This window comes from Aythya ferina (assembly GCF_964211825.1).
Source record: "Aythya ferina genome assembly, chromosome: 4".
NCBI classification, from domain to species: Eukaryota; Metazoa; Chordata; class Aves; order Anseriformes; family Anatidae; genus Aythya; species Aythya ferina.
The window spans coordinates 4410826-4426035 of record NC_140300.1 but is presented as its reverse complement, the minus strand read 5'-3'; the positions used below and the strand labels follow the sequence as shown (position 1 = coordinate 4426035).

General features: G+C 36.2%; 1 long non-coding RNA gene across 1 annotated transcript in view; it reads right to left on the bottom strand.

Annotated features, from left to right (window-relative positions):
• The window catches only part of LOC311436236, an 83677-nt gene that overhangs the window by 14851 nt on the left and 53616 nt on the right, over window positions 1-15210 (bottom strand). The gene's annotated exons all lie outside the window — the stretch shown is intronic.

Genomic DNA, 15210 nt, shown 5'->3' with positions numbered 1-15210 from the left:
AACAACAACAATAAAAAAGACTAAATATCTTATTAATATTCATTTTCTTTGTCTATATTCTCTATTCAGCTACAGGAAAAAGCAGTCAGGACATCTAAACTGAAGGAAAACAGTGATTCCAGCTTAAATTATATCCAATATCTTCTATTACCTGCAAGCCCTACTGCCCTTTTAAAAATTGGCAAGGAGAGAACTGAGGCTGCTCTGACATACTTTTCTAGGACATGACTTGGCTTTGCTGACTTAAAATGAAAGTGCACTTTATAATAAATGCCTTACTAGCTTTTAATCAAATGAAATATTATTAGCAAAGATTAAAAGAGCTAATTATGTATAGCATGGCTGAATGATGGCTAGGGGAGAGAAGATAACTATCACTCTGTATCTGAAAACCAAGCATGAAAAAAAAAAAAATATATATATATATATAAATATATTTTTCTATTAAGGCAGCAGCGGGAGGAACAGGCCTTGTTATAAAATAAAATAGAATAACAAAAACCATAATAACAATAACAATAATAATAATACCACCTGGAAATTCACTAAAGGTTATTTTTGCCTCAATGTATCAAATTAGACTGCAATTCAAAATGATGCTGATATATCTGGCAACTTCAGCTACCAGAAAACTCATCAAACATAGGTACCTGAGAAGAAAACAAAGGACTATTTGTTGAGTATGTAAACCAGATTAGTACACCTTATTATGGACAGCTGTGCCAGAAGAAAGACAGACTCATGTGCTAAGAATGATAATCCCTCCTGCTACTCTCACAGTGTGATATAGCTGTTATGATGTGTCAGCACATGGCCTGTGATATGAAAATGACAACATTAGAAGGCCATAATGTCATTTCCCTGACATACAAATAAGTGGCTTCTTCAAACACAATTTTTACATCATTTTAAGAAAGTGCTTTAGAAATGAAAATGTTTAAAACAAATTTTAAACATCAGTTATGATGACCTAGGTAGTTGTAACATCTTTCTTTTAATTCTGTTATAGCTCTAATAGAGGAATGCATGACTATATTCTGGTATAATATATATACATATATATACTTTTAATATATAACACTTTTAATATATGGCATAAAAACTATGTTGAAGTGAAACCTGACAGATAATATATTGGAACATGGAGGGGAAGCATTTGTATAATTTGATGTGGCATGGATAATATACTTCACCACTTTCAAAACGGAGCATGCTGATTTTGTTTGTCTGTGAAAGAATTGGGGTTGGTGCAAGGATTCAGGAAATCTCCACCTGCTCTATATCCCACAGACATATCAAATGAAGAAAGCCATTGGTGAACAGACCCTTGAAAGCTATAGATGTTGAAAATAATCAACTATCTTTTCTTGGATGCAACACATACATCCCCATGTACAACTGAACAGTATGGAGAAGAGCTGGAATTGTGTTTCAGTAAAAGCCCTGTTCTCTTTATTGAGGGCAGTAAAGCATTTTCATTCAACAGTTCTTTTTCCCATACTCAGACTATTGCTAGAGACAGGCATGAATTAATGATGTTATTCCCCCCCTCTTTCTCCCTCCAAAGAGCAGAAGTAGCTGCTGCTGTTACTTTCAAGGCAGTCTCAGTCCACCAGGAAATCAAAACCAAGCTTATGATTAATGTGATCATTCAAAAAAATAATAAAAATAAATAAATAAATAAATAAGCTACTTCAGCCTCAAGAAAACTTTTTTCTCCCCCCATTATGAATGTCTTATTCAGCTGAGGACAGTAAACAGTTTTATGTTGTGTGACAGATGTTACATTCAAATGGACTGGAAATGTGATGAACTATCCAGTTTTATCCCACAAAGGCTACAGGAAGTACTGGAGTGAAAATGGCAACCCACCGGCCTAGATTTATGAGCAATCCAGAGGATCAGGAATATGGAACACAATCAAGAACATAAAATACATGAACTTCTTTAAAATATTGAACATTTAAAACATTATGTTCACTAAAGAAGACTTAGTTGGCAAAAAATGAACAGGTATGAACATGAATCCACCATATGTGAATTAGCCTGGAGATGATTTAGAGCTGAGTGAGCAGCCTAGAGTAAATTTTCTCTGATCATTTGGCTTTCTATTTGCAAATTGTCTGTGTGTAAGAGCTAAAAAAGAAGAACTAGGAAACTGAGTTATACTAGAATTATCACATGGCACCATTTAAAAAAAAAAAAAAAAAAAAAAGCCACAGTTCAATGGAAACTAAATCAGGAAGGACCTTAACATAAACAAATAGATTATGTTAGATATGAAAAAGGAGGAGTCATTGTCATCTGGGGAAAATGGATAATATGATCAGAGCATTGAGCTAGAAAGAACATCTTAGAGAAGCCTTTCAAATAAATTGAGGGGCAAGACAGCAGTTGTCAAGGGCACAAGAAGAGGAGGTTGTAGTAATAAAGATTCCAGATAATGAGCTTTGTGAATACTGCTTGCAGTTTTCAAACAGCTCTAGCACAAATGCTGTGATCTGCATGGAGAATATAAACCATGAAATTTGCAAGCACTATTTCTTTTCTCTAATATGGTAAGACACTATTTTTTTTTCTTTAATATACATTGAGATAAAATTAGGCAGTGGAATATAAGAAATCATTTGCTTTATTTCCCTCATGTAGTGTCCTTTTTCCCATCAGAAAACTATCAGAAGAAACAAACAAACAACAACAACAAAAAAGAAATACATCTACTTTACTCATAATGAGAAGTTACCAAATCTGAAATCAGAACAACCTACATCTGTTTACTTTCCTATCATAGTGTTTCCAAATCTGAGAAGAGTGAGCAGTTTAATCCAAAGTAGTTGCATTCTAAAACATTCTAAGGAGTGTCAGATACACTCCTACCTCACAATTTATGTTATACTTACTACTAAAGATCAACGATCTTTCAGAAAGTTGTATCAAGCCCAGGCTTTTGATATTTACTTTATTTTATTTGATATACTTTTGGCATTTAAGAGGCAAGGTTGACCATTCTAGGTGAATTTTTGCAACTGTCTAAACAAGAATGGACAGAAAAGTCCTGAATTGAAAAAAGAATTATGAAATGTCTTTTTAAAAAGTATTTTAATCCAAAATGACAAACATTTATCTGATGCTGGGAAAGATTGCTTTCTGATGCATATCATGGTTTAACTGAAGTGGCCAATGCCACTATGAATAAATATGAAACATTGAAACTAGAATTGTTCCCTTTCAAATGGAAATTCATGTATTCATATAAAATCCCATTTCATACAATGGGCATACTAAATCCTGGTAACATTAGTCTGATTTTAATAGAAAGAGCCTTATTAAAAGCTGTCTGTTAAAAAGCAATCAAAGTTTGTGTTGGAAGTGTAAAAACAAAAACAAACAAAACCCACAACCCAACAAGCTAAAGAAAATGAACTCCAATATGGCAAAGAAACAGTAAGTGAAAAATGGAATCACATCTGGCAAATAAAGAGAAAAAAATGATGATTGGTGTAATTCCACAAAAGACAGAAACATTAACTAAGGGCAGGAAGGACAATATAAGTAGAATTGTTTTATGTATTGGATTATGTGGTATAGAATTCAGATCATTTGTTTTTTAATGATTAATAAAGTCAGAATTAATCGGCATCTATTTTCTCCTACAAAGAATGAAGCAGATGGATCTGTCAGGTCTTTATAATGTTCAAATTAGAAATGAGGATTTTCCTCTTCACTGTTTGTAGTCATTTTTTGGGGGAGGAGTTCTGTGAGAAGGAAGAGTAGCTGTTATTACTTTAATCAAATCAATTCAGAATTCTGCATGAATTCTGAATATACCCTTAGGAGTTCTATTTTTTATTATTATATTTTTTAGGAGCTGAATTTTCAAGTAATTAAACTGTATTTTATTAATTCTCAAGAAATTCATATTCTTACTTTTTAATAAGCCATTCCCAAAAGGCTTTCAAGACAGTTGCATTTTGGCAGGGACTTACTGCTGTATAGTTGCAGTTGTTATCAGAATTCAGTCTCTGACAAAAGAAGAGGCCTATAGGAAAAACTGAATAAATTTAGTCTAACAACATCTTCCACAGTTTTTCAGCACAGGTATCATTGCACAAACATTTGGTATCTTTTTGGCTTATGCAGATGTGAATCATAGCAAAATAGCTACTAGACATAGACATTGTACAGCAGGTGTGCAGAGGCCTTTTTTAACATGTATGTCCAACCTTCTTCATAAATGCACAGCTTCTTTTCTCTTCCCTGTTGGACTCACTAATACCAACAATCAACATTCTGAAGTTTCTCCATACACAACTGTCTGGTTGCTGCAATGCTTCCTCTGTTAAGACTATCAGATTTCCATATATTTCAAAGCAGGGCAAGAAATCCTCAAATCTGCTCTAACAAAATTTTGAAAGTGGAAATAAGAGTAATGTAAAGGCTAAATGCACATCCAGACATGCAGACTAATATTAGTGAGGATGCTTTATCACACTCCCACTGTCTCCTGACTATAATTTGCCTCTAAGCGATTTTTAATAGCTTCCAGGTAGAGAGACAGATACTACAATTCCTATGTATAATCTTGCCTGTCTCTGTGATTCAAATGTCTGTGTGGCAGACTTGGAGACCTACAATCTGGGCAATGTTCTCAGAAAAACTGTCCCGTAAGGATGTCCTCTCAGTGATACTGTTTTCTGCAGTCTAAAGAATTCAGAAATGGAAAGATTGCAGCTCACAGATCCCAGCCTTCATGTTTGTACAGGTAAGCTACAGAATTGCCAAAATCACTTAAGAGACAGAAAGAAGTATCTTTGCATTAAGTTGTGTTACATGAAACCCAGTGATGATTTTTTTTTTTTTTATAAACACAGTGAAAACATTCCTAGAAGAGCTTGAATTCAGGTTCCCCCCATCCCAAGGAAACAAGCCTGTGTTTCATTTCTTCCAAAAAAAACCTTAACATCTCTTTTCTACAGTGAAACTGCCCAACTCTACTTAGATTGGATGAAATTTTTAGCCTTTGCTTTCTTTTTAATTTGAATTAGTCTAGGGTTGTGGTGGGCAGTGTGTGTGCATTAGATAGCGGTGCATTAAATAGGCCCAGAGGGAGAAGGCCAGACCCCACAGCAGACTCACAGAGGCTCAAGCACTCTAAGATTGTTTGTCATACCAAGAGGGACCACTGCAGGGCACAAAAAAAGAACAGTGCTAGATACCTATGAACGTGGCATAATGCAAAGCTGTTCAAACTGACCCAAGTTATTTAAGTCTACTCTCTGATAGACAAGGGACTATAGACAAGCTGCACATGATTGCTTCTAGTCCTGGCATTAATTCATTCTCAAATAGCTCGGGCATCTCTCAGCTGTACTGCATCCTGCCATGTAGACAAACCCTAGTAAATTAGTTATGAGTTTTGAAGATCATGACTGGACTTGAGCAGGAAAAATCACGTCACCCAAAAGCACCCTGGGGCTCTTGTGGATTTTATCCCTATCTCTGGTCATTTCATTTGGAGATGTCGAGTAAAGTCCAAGTCTAGGACTTTTCATCTTGCCGTCTGTCCTGGTTTCAGTTAGCACAGAATTAATTTTCTTCCTAGTAGCTGGTGGAATGCTGTGTTTTGGCTTAGAATGAGAAGAGGGCTGATAACACCCCGATGCTTTAATTGTTGCAGAGCAGTGCTTATACTAAGCCAAGGACATCTCAGCCTTTGCTCTGTCCTGCCAACGGGCAGGCTGGGGGGTGCAGTAAGAGCTGGGAGGGGACAGACCCAGGACAGGTGACCCAAACTAGCCAAAGGGGTATTCCATACCATCTGACGTCATGCTAAACAATATATAGGGGTGGCTAGCCGGGGGGAGGGGGCGGGACTGCTCGGGGTTAGGCTGGGCATCGGTCAGCGGGTGGTGAGCAATTGCATTGTGCATCACTTGTTTGTAAATACTATTATTACTTTCGTATTATCACCATTGTATCATCATTATTATTATTGTTATTATTATTTTTGTTATTTTTTTTTCCTGTCTTATTAAACTGTCTTTATCTCAACTCACGGGCTTCACTTTCCATTTCTCTCCCCCGTCCCAGAGAGGGAGGGGGGAGGGTGAGCGAACGGCTGCGTGGTGTTTAGCTGCCGGTCGGGTTAAACCACGACACCGTCACTCTAACACAAAACTGAAATATAACATTAGAGACTGAAATAAACTAAAATTTATTAGACTTATCTAGATTTAAGAAATGCCTGGTTATTATAATACTTTCCTGGATACTATCTATTTAATCACACATCAGTCTGCCTGAATAGTTAATTGAATCCACTTAATTAATTTTCCACTGTCCACTACCCCTGCTTTATTCTGAAAAAATCTTCCTAGTGGATTTCAAACAGGAATTGCATAAAATCTCTTCCAAAACTATTCTGAGAGAAATTGTTTTAAAGAAATTGGATACAAAATTCGAAGTAAAATATGGACATGAAGAAATTATCCATGCCCAGATCTCATTTTCATTGCAAACATTAACGTAAAGAGTTAAGAATGTCTTTGTAGATACACCTGGCTGCAGTACAGCCTATGTGTTAGAAGAGAAAGAGAGACTGCTGTAAGAATATAAACCTCTAATAAGATGAGAGATTTCTATTAAGCCACTCATGCTTGGAGACTATTGAAAGATAATCTTTTGGTACTGTACTTCCAGAAAAGCAGTGAACTGAAATCAATATTAAGTAAAAAACAGATTAAGAGACCAAACTAAAGAAAACAGAAGCCACTCAACAGAACAGGCATATACCTCAAGGATTACCATTCATCAGCATGAGGTCATTTTAGCTCTTGGGGTGTAGCAGTTTCTAAGGACCAGACCCTGTCTACTCTTCTCTTTTATTGGAGATACAAGCCCATATATCACAATAAATTTTAAATCACCCATTTTAAAATTTAAAAATACATCAGATTTAAAGAACAAAAAAAAAAAAAAAAAAAAAAAAAAAAAAAAAAAAAGAAGAAGAAAAGAAGAAGAAGAAGAAGAAGAAGAAGAAGAAGAAGAAGAAGAAGAAGAAGAAGGGGAAGACAGGGTTCAGAGATCAGTTGATTATGAAAGGAAACTCATTTGACAAAAAATGAACATATACTTAACGCAAACCAACATGGATTGCAATGGTATTCTCCAATTTCTCTATCAGTAAACTTAATTTTAGGCTCTTACTTTTTCAACTCATGATTTTTTCTTCCTTTCCCTTTTCTTTGTTATATGTTAACAAAATCAACTCATATTTTTGTTTTCTAACTGTAAAACCTAAGAATGCATTTCCTTAATCTTCAAATTACTAGTATTAAGACAAGAAGACACAAGACCCAAAGGATCCTAGGGATGTATTTATAGGAAAGCCTAACAGTAGAGAAAGATCAAATATCTTAATAGGAATTGCAGGTGGCATGTTTGATTTCATGTCTGAATGATTAGTACCAGCAAGTAAAATAAATCTATTTTAGTGGACAACATAGTTACTTATTTCTGCTGTGACACAGTCATTCAAACATTGGTATAGTCCATATTTTAAATTTTACACAAGGAAAACAACACCATAAAAAGAAACAGTCTTTTTTAAACATATCTGCTAAAATATCTTGCTTTTCTTGTCCACTAGATTTTTTTTTTCTGAGTTAAAACTTCTTCTCCTGAAATTTTCTATTAAAAAAAAAAGTTCACATTCTTTAATTATTATTATTATTATTATTCACTATAATTTTCTTTACTTTTAGAATAAGTTTAAGTATTTAAACTCATGAGAAGAGCTCCCCAAACTTGATATCCTTAACATCCATCTTCTGTTACAAAATAAATAAATAAATAAATAAAATAAAAAATATTATTTTTCCTCCCCAGGACCAGAATTTAAATCTGTTATACTAGGCTGAAGCTTTCTCTCCCACCATGTCCTCCCTTCCACTGCCACTTACATATAGACTATTTTTTCTGTATGCTTTCAAAAAAAAAAAGAACCGCAAAACATGAAATAAAAGATACCTAGAGGAAAGTTGTCTTCCTAAAACTTCAAAAAGCCTGGAAACACAGCTGGTAGAAAGCAACGATCAGACATACTACCCTTCCCCTCCTCTCAGCACTGGTGACACCCATGGATAGTCTGGAGTGAATCCAGCAAAGAACCACAAAGATGATTAAGGGATTAGAGCATCTCTCATACAAGAAGAGACAGACAGCTGGAATTTTTCAGCCTGGAGAAGAGAAGGCTCAGAGGGAACTTCTTAACATGTACAATCACCTGATGGAGACAAAGAGAAGAGAGCCGAATGCTTCTCAGTGAATCAGTGAATGGAGAAGAGGCCAGGGTATGTCATGGCTTTGGCTGAGAGAAGTATCTTCATAAAGGCTGGTATGATGCTGTGTTTTGGATTTTTGATGAAAATAGTGGTGATAACACAGCAATGTTTTTAGTTGTTGCAGATCAGTGCTCACAGAGCCAAGGACTTCTAAGCTCCTCGTGCTGCCCTGTCAGCAAGTGCCTGGGGGTGTACAAGGAGCTGGGAGGGGACAGAACCAGGATGGCTGACCTACCATGTGGCATAATGCTCAGAAGAAGAAAAAAAAAAAAAAAAAAAAAAAAGCTGGGTTAAAGGAGGAGGAAGGAGAAGACATTGGGTGTGATGGCCTAAAAAGCATTATGCATAATAAGCCTGGCTTTCTGGGAAGTGGCCGAACACCTGCCTGCCAATGGGAAGCACTGAATGAATTCCTTTCCTGAATGATTTTACCTTTTTAAAATAATGTTTCTGGGAACTCTTGCTTCCTCTTCAAAAACAAAACAAAACAAAACAAAAACTATAAACAAAACAAGGCCAATTCAACTTAGTGCCAATTCAACTTGTGTATATCCACTTAGCTTTCAGCTACTTAACTGAAATTTCTACTGACTTTCTAGCACAAGCAGTTCTAGTGACAGATCATGAGCCTGAACATGAAAGAGGTGTGCACAGCCACAAAACCACAATAGCTACTATCCAATTCACTGCTAGACTTCGGCAAACTCCTAAGCTGACTGCACAGTCCAGTTGTTTCTCAGAGCTGCTGCACTTTATAACAAAGGAGACATTCATCCTCTGATCTTTTGCCTGTTAGCTTTTCTTTTGTTCTTTCCCAACATCCATTCCCCCGATGTTAAAGTAAAGTTATATTCTCACTGCAGTTTCCTGGAGCATTTCCTGTGTGTACTTTGAGTCTTGCTCTCACTCATTCACAAGTCTTCGCCTCCCTTGATCAAGCACAACCTTCATCCTGCATTTATGGTTTCATAGACTTGGCCTAGCTAGAGGCTTGGATTTGGGACAGCTTGTTAAAGTTCAAAGCAATAAAATACCCACTCTGAAAATGAAGGGAAATAAGGCCTTGCACTGACAGCTCTCCAGTTTTCTTTCCATTTCACCCATATACGCTCAAGACCAGACGCATTGTCTCCTGATCCATCTCCTATCACAGTGATATACCCCAAGGAGTCACAGAAAATGATGCACTGTCTTAACACAGATTTGTGTAATAGCTTCTCTTTGACGCAAAAAATTGATGAAAAAAGCTTACCCTGTCATTACAGCTTAATACAAGAAGGGCAAATTCCTTACATTTAACCCAGTAAGTCAACTTCACAGTGTGGGTGCTTAGTGGTGGTTTAGCTTAACCTTCCTGCTCAAATCTGGGTGGTGATTACTTAAAGTGACTTTGCAAAGCAAACATAGCCTAGAATAAAAGAAATGTTATAAAGCTCCCAGAAAAAATAAATAAATAAATAAATAAATTAAAAATAAGGAAATTATGCCATAGTTTGAAGTCTGTGTATCTGTTTCTTTGTTACCTAGCTCTCAATAAAAATAGTGTACATTTATTTGCTGATGCCAGAAGGCAAAATATTTTGGAGCTTTTCAGCAGGAGTTCTCTGAGTGGTGTGTGAGAAGGAAAATGGAAAGTAGAGGTATACGAAGCAGTTGAATGCATGAAGAGCTCTGCGTTAAGTGTTTCTGCTTCAATACATAGTCATAAATGTCAGCTGAAAGTTAACTTTGTTGTTTATTAAATGTATGTTAATAATGTCGTTGGAAATCTAAGTGCTCTATTGATTGCAAATGCAAATTGGCAACGCTGTGGTCTCTATCTGCCAGTCAATCACAGCAGTATGAGTTAGTGAGGTAAAAACAGAATAAGGGAGCTGATTACAGAATGCACTAAAGGAAAAGATAGATGGCAGAGAATATTTCTGTATTTAGCAGTATCATCAGACTCCCTACAATGTAATTCCTTATGCAGCAACTGATAAAGATCCAATCCATACAGCTTATTTCTTTCAACATAAAGCTCAGATGAGACCCCCCCAGTCTCCCCTCCTTTAGGAAAGAGCAAGTATTGTTGGGTTATAGGATACCCAACAGGGACAGACCCTCAGGGAAAACTATCTAGGCATATTTTGCTGGGTGGGAGGATCAGGGACTCATGGAAAACCTCCCTTTTCATCCCAGCAATACACTTAAATATAAAATTGGCATTATCCTTTCCATGCTAAAATTTCTGACAAAACAACAGTATGGCCACATCCAGAGGAAACAGTAGACTGTGACTAGCTGCATGACAAGAGGATGGTAAAAATACCCATGGATCAAAGGACAGCCAGCAATCTTGGAAAAATGGGTAGCAGAATTAATACTGCTTTTCTATACAGGACCTACAGATGTTTTGCCAAATTCTTCATTAGTAAATGTGAACTCCTTAATATTGCTTGATTTTTGATAAAGTTCACTTAGTATCTACGAAGACTTATTAAGTACTAGAGTCAGTAAGGACTTAATATCAGGTTTATAAATTACCCTTCTCCTCCTTAGACTCCCAACTATCGAACAGCATATTATTTTGTAAATCTTCTATGAATGTCTTCCTATATTGTTTACAATAATAAGGCTTCAAATTCATTGGAGTTCCTAATTACCAGTGTAGTCAGAGTAATCGTAAATCAGAACCATATTATTGTAGTATTATGCAGAAAGGGTCATAAGTGTTATTTGATTGACGCTATTTGTTTCCTGTACACAAATGAGAGTTTCCCTCTGAGCACAGCAGATACTGTCTTGAACAATATTGTTATGGAGATAAAGCACTGTAGAGACATCCTTTAGAGGAGAATTAAAATAACTCATAGGCATCTGAACCAAAACAGCTTGCTTTCCTGTGGATTTCAGTCTTATCTCCTTCTGCTTTCCCTCATCATCTCTTCCCAAAATCTTTTCCTCTTTGCAATGCTCTGTCCAGGGCAAGGCACTGCAATTCTCCATCTACCTCATCATGGATCCAGGCTATTCCCCAGGGAGCTGCTCACTCTGAAACTGGTTTCAGTCTACCTATAAAATTAGAAATTTCACGATCAGAAGGCATAAAGTATATGCTGATTGACACTCTGGCTGCCAAATAAAACAGACTGAGCCTATATTGTTCTCTCTGATTGTAAGCACTAGTTTGGGTACTCACTGAATTTTCTCAAAATAGAATTTTTTCTATTTCTCGAGATGATGCCACTTCTGACAAATGTAGCAACAATAGCCAACGGACTTTAAATGTATAAAAAGGAAATAAAGCAAAAGATATACAAAGACTTTGATCTAATCAGCCTTCCTTACACAAGAAATTAATCCAATCCCTCTCCTCACCTCAAGTTTAACTTTAAAAGAGTAATTTCAAACTCAGCCCAAACTTCCCAGAGTCATAATTTCAAGCAAATATAGAAGATAAAACTATGTCAAATTTTTAACACTGGAAAAAGTCTCAGATAAACTAGTTTTGTTATGTACACAATAACTGTGCTGTAAAAATACCTGAAGAATTAAAATGTCAAGTGACAAATTATTTCATAAATGAATATATAAGTCAAGTAGTAGTTGACTTGATTTTTCATTTAAAAAAAAACTATAATTGAAGTACTTTTTTTTTCTGCCTATATAAAATAAAATAATTGCATAATTAACACATAATTACTTTCAGGAGAGACTAATTTTGGATTCTGTTAAGTATGTATTAATTGCTATGCTGACAACTGCAAAAAAAAAAAAAAAAAAAAAAAAAGTCAAGAAGTAAAAGATTTCCCTTATCAAGGTCAGCATTCGCATTGTAAGACTATCAAAATAGTGTTAAATCAATTAAATACTCCAATATTTAAAGGCTGCAAGGCACAAGGCAGTAAAATGGAAGGGCACTCATAGGACTCGTAAGGGATTGCTGGAATGATCCAGGCTGACCTCAGACTCAAAAGTCTGGTATTGTAAAGACCATTGACTTTACTGGTGAAGGACTATGTCCACTGACATTACCTATTGTCTGATCTGTTATGTACTTCTAAACATCAGTTTTTCAACTCTTTCTATTCATGGTTGCAATAGCGTTTATAAATAGGTCAACGTAAGATGTGTTTTAAAACACCTGTTGGCTCCTTTTAAAACAAATCCCAAATTCACTCTAGCTGTAGAGTTTGGCACCCCAAGGACAAATTTTGTACTTAAGTTCCAGCTAGTTGAACAAAATTCCTGTACCACCAATTTGACCTAGAATTGTTGGGGGGTACTGTGTGGGGTGTTGTTTGTACTGTGTTTTATCTTCACATCTTCAAATCAGCTGCCAGATCCTCTACCCTGAAAACCATTCAGAACAACACGCTGTGGGTAGTTCTGTCTTTTCCATCCTCTTGCCTAGAAGTTTCCATGTCACACGGCACCATACAAATAGGTAACAATACAAATAGGTAACTGTTTTCCCCTTGTCTTTGAAGAAATCACTTTTTTTTTTTTTCTTTTCTATATACAGACATTGAACCAGAAGGCCCATTTTCCTTCTGTTCAGATACAAACAGATACTGCTGAGCCTGCATGTCAGATGACCTCAGCACTGCTTATTATAGGTGGTCCAAATACACAGATTGGTAATGATAGGCAACTTCTCAGATAAGTGTTGTTTTTTGTTTATTTGTTTAGTTTTCTTCCTTTTTTATTTTTTTCATTATTGGATCTTAGCTTTCCTACTGGTCTGGACAAATCTTTTTACCAGTAATAATCATTCTGCAATTACATTTGTGATGAGAAGAAAGTACACCATTGGTGGTAAGCAGATTAAAATCCTTCTGTCTTATTAAAACAATGTTTTAGAAAAAAGGAAAAGATACTTGGACTTTGGCACTTTCTTTTTCATTTCATTTGTTACAGCTTTGTTAATGACACTTCTCTTATGATCCTGAAATCACTCAAGATTACTGAGGCACTGATAGTATCAGACATCCTGTTTTAGCCACCTCATAACTATTTCAGTCAAAAAAGAACAAGTTATTATTATTTTTTTTTCACATGTTGCGGTGGCAGTCTTTTTGCATTTATAATCATTTAAAAATAAAATAATATATTTATCTGAAATAAAATATCTGTTTGCAAATTTGGGGTGTTATTCTGTTCTCATTAAAACCAGCGTTTCAGCATCTTGCAAGCAGTTATTTTCACTTCTGCCCCTTCTACATTTTCTGCCTTGCATTTCATCTATATTTCATGTATCTGACAATGATAATTAGCTGTGCTGGTCAGACTCACCTGTAGATGGACCACAAGACATATAAATAGCTGTGGAATAATTCAAATACCTCAAAAAACTGGTCACTGCTAAAAAAGTTTAATCAAGCTTTGGACACTAGTAATGGAAGGAAACAGAATGAGTGAAAGATCTTTTTGCCTGCCTTTTGCATAGGGTGAACTTCAGCAGAGTCAGATTGTGTGAGAAGGCAGTTCTTGCCAACAAAATTAAATTGTCAAAGTGAATGAATTTAAAACCTCAGTTTTAACTTCCTACCTATTTACATATCACATGGAGTTTAACGATTAGCAAATTAGACACAAATCATGTGCAAATCAATGCAAATTGCTGGTTCACACACACAATGTAAACTTCATTTTTCATGTTGGGATGTAGCCAGTTCCTAGTTAACAAGCATATGGATTTCATATCTGGGGTAATTGAGCTTCACCATCAGAAACCAAAGCTTCCCCTCTCTTCCACCCGTCACTCCCTCCCTGCTTTCTCTTGGAACAAAACCACCAAAATTCTCATCCAATCCACATAATTCAGTCAATACTTGCCTTATGTCAGGCTTCATGTAGACAGGTAATAACTTCTAGAGTCATTAAATTAGACTATGCTCGCTCTAATTTGTGCTCTTTGGTTTGAGTTTTGCAGTCACTTACACTAATTAGAAATGCTTGGTTTATTAACAGAAGATATACACACTTTGGACAGCCCTTTGAGATCTCTGAAGTATTTATAGATCCCTGCAACTTTGGTTTTCTTGACTTTTGTACTATGCCATATATAGCTGCTCTGAACTGAGCTGACACAACCCCTTTGAGCTCATCCTCGTAATTAAAAAGCATTGCAATCACTGCTTCTTGTTTATTGCAGAGGGGGTCTCCTTTTCCCCAAGAGTGATTACGTACTATTAGAAGCACAGAATAAGGTGAGTATTTTTTTTGTTTTGTTTTGTTTTGTAAGGGACCTCCAGAGGTTTGTTCTACAAACTCTTGCTCAGAGCAGGAGAAACCTCAAAAATAAATCAGGTTCCTTGGGAAATAGTTCAGATGAGATTGGAAAAATCACAAGGGACCAAGGTTCCACCACCTTACTGCACCTCTATCTCTATTTGTAAACACTGCTGGGGGAGAATAAGGAATTCCTAACATCAAATTAGAGTTTCAATTGCTGAAACCCAGAGCCTTTGTCTCTTGACTTTTTATTGTGCAACATTGATAGGAGTCTGCTGCTGTCTTCTTTGTATCCCCCCATAGGTAGTTGAAGACTGTTATAATTCCCTTTGCACCTTCCCTTCTCCCAGCTCTCTCATCCCATTCTGTACAGGATCATCATCCCATGTATGTCCTGTGCTCCAACCCCAAATCCTCTCTGCTAGACTTGTCCAGTTTCTCGGAGTGGAGAGACTCTCTAAGGTTTTCCATTTTTTAAGGTAGCCGTTAAAATATGCTACCATACATTGTTATGCTACTGCCAATAAGCTGTAAGGTTTGAATGATATGCTTCTTATACAATTACCAACCTCATCTTTAAAAAGAGACCTTCCTTGAAGGCCAAGTAGAGAGAGGAGCACCTGGAAAACTCTGAAAGTTTCTTGCCCTC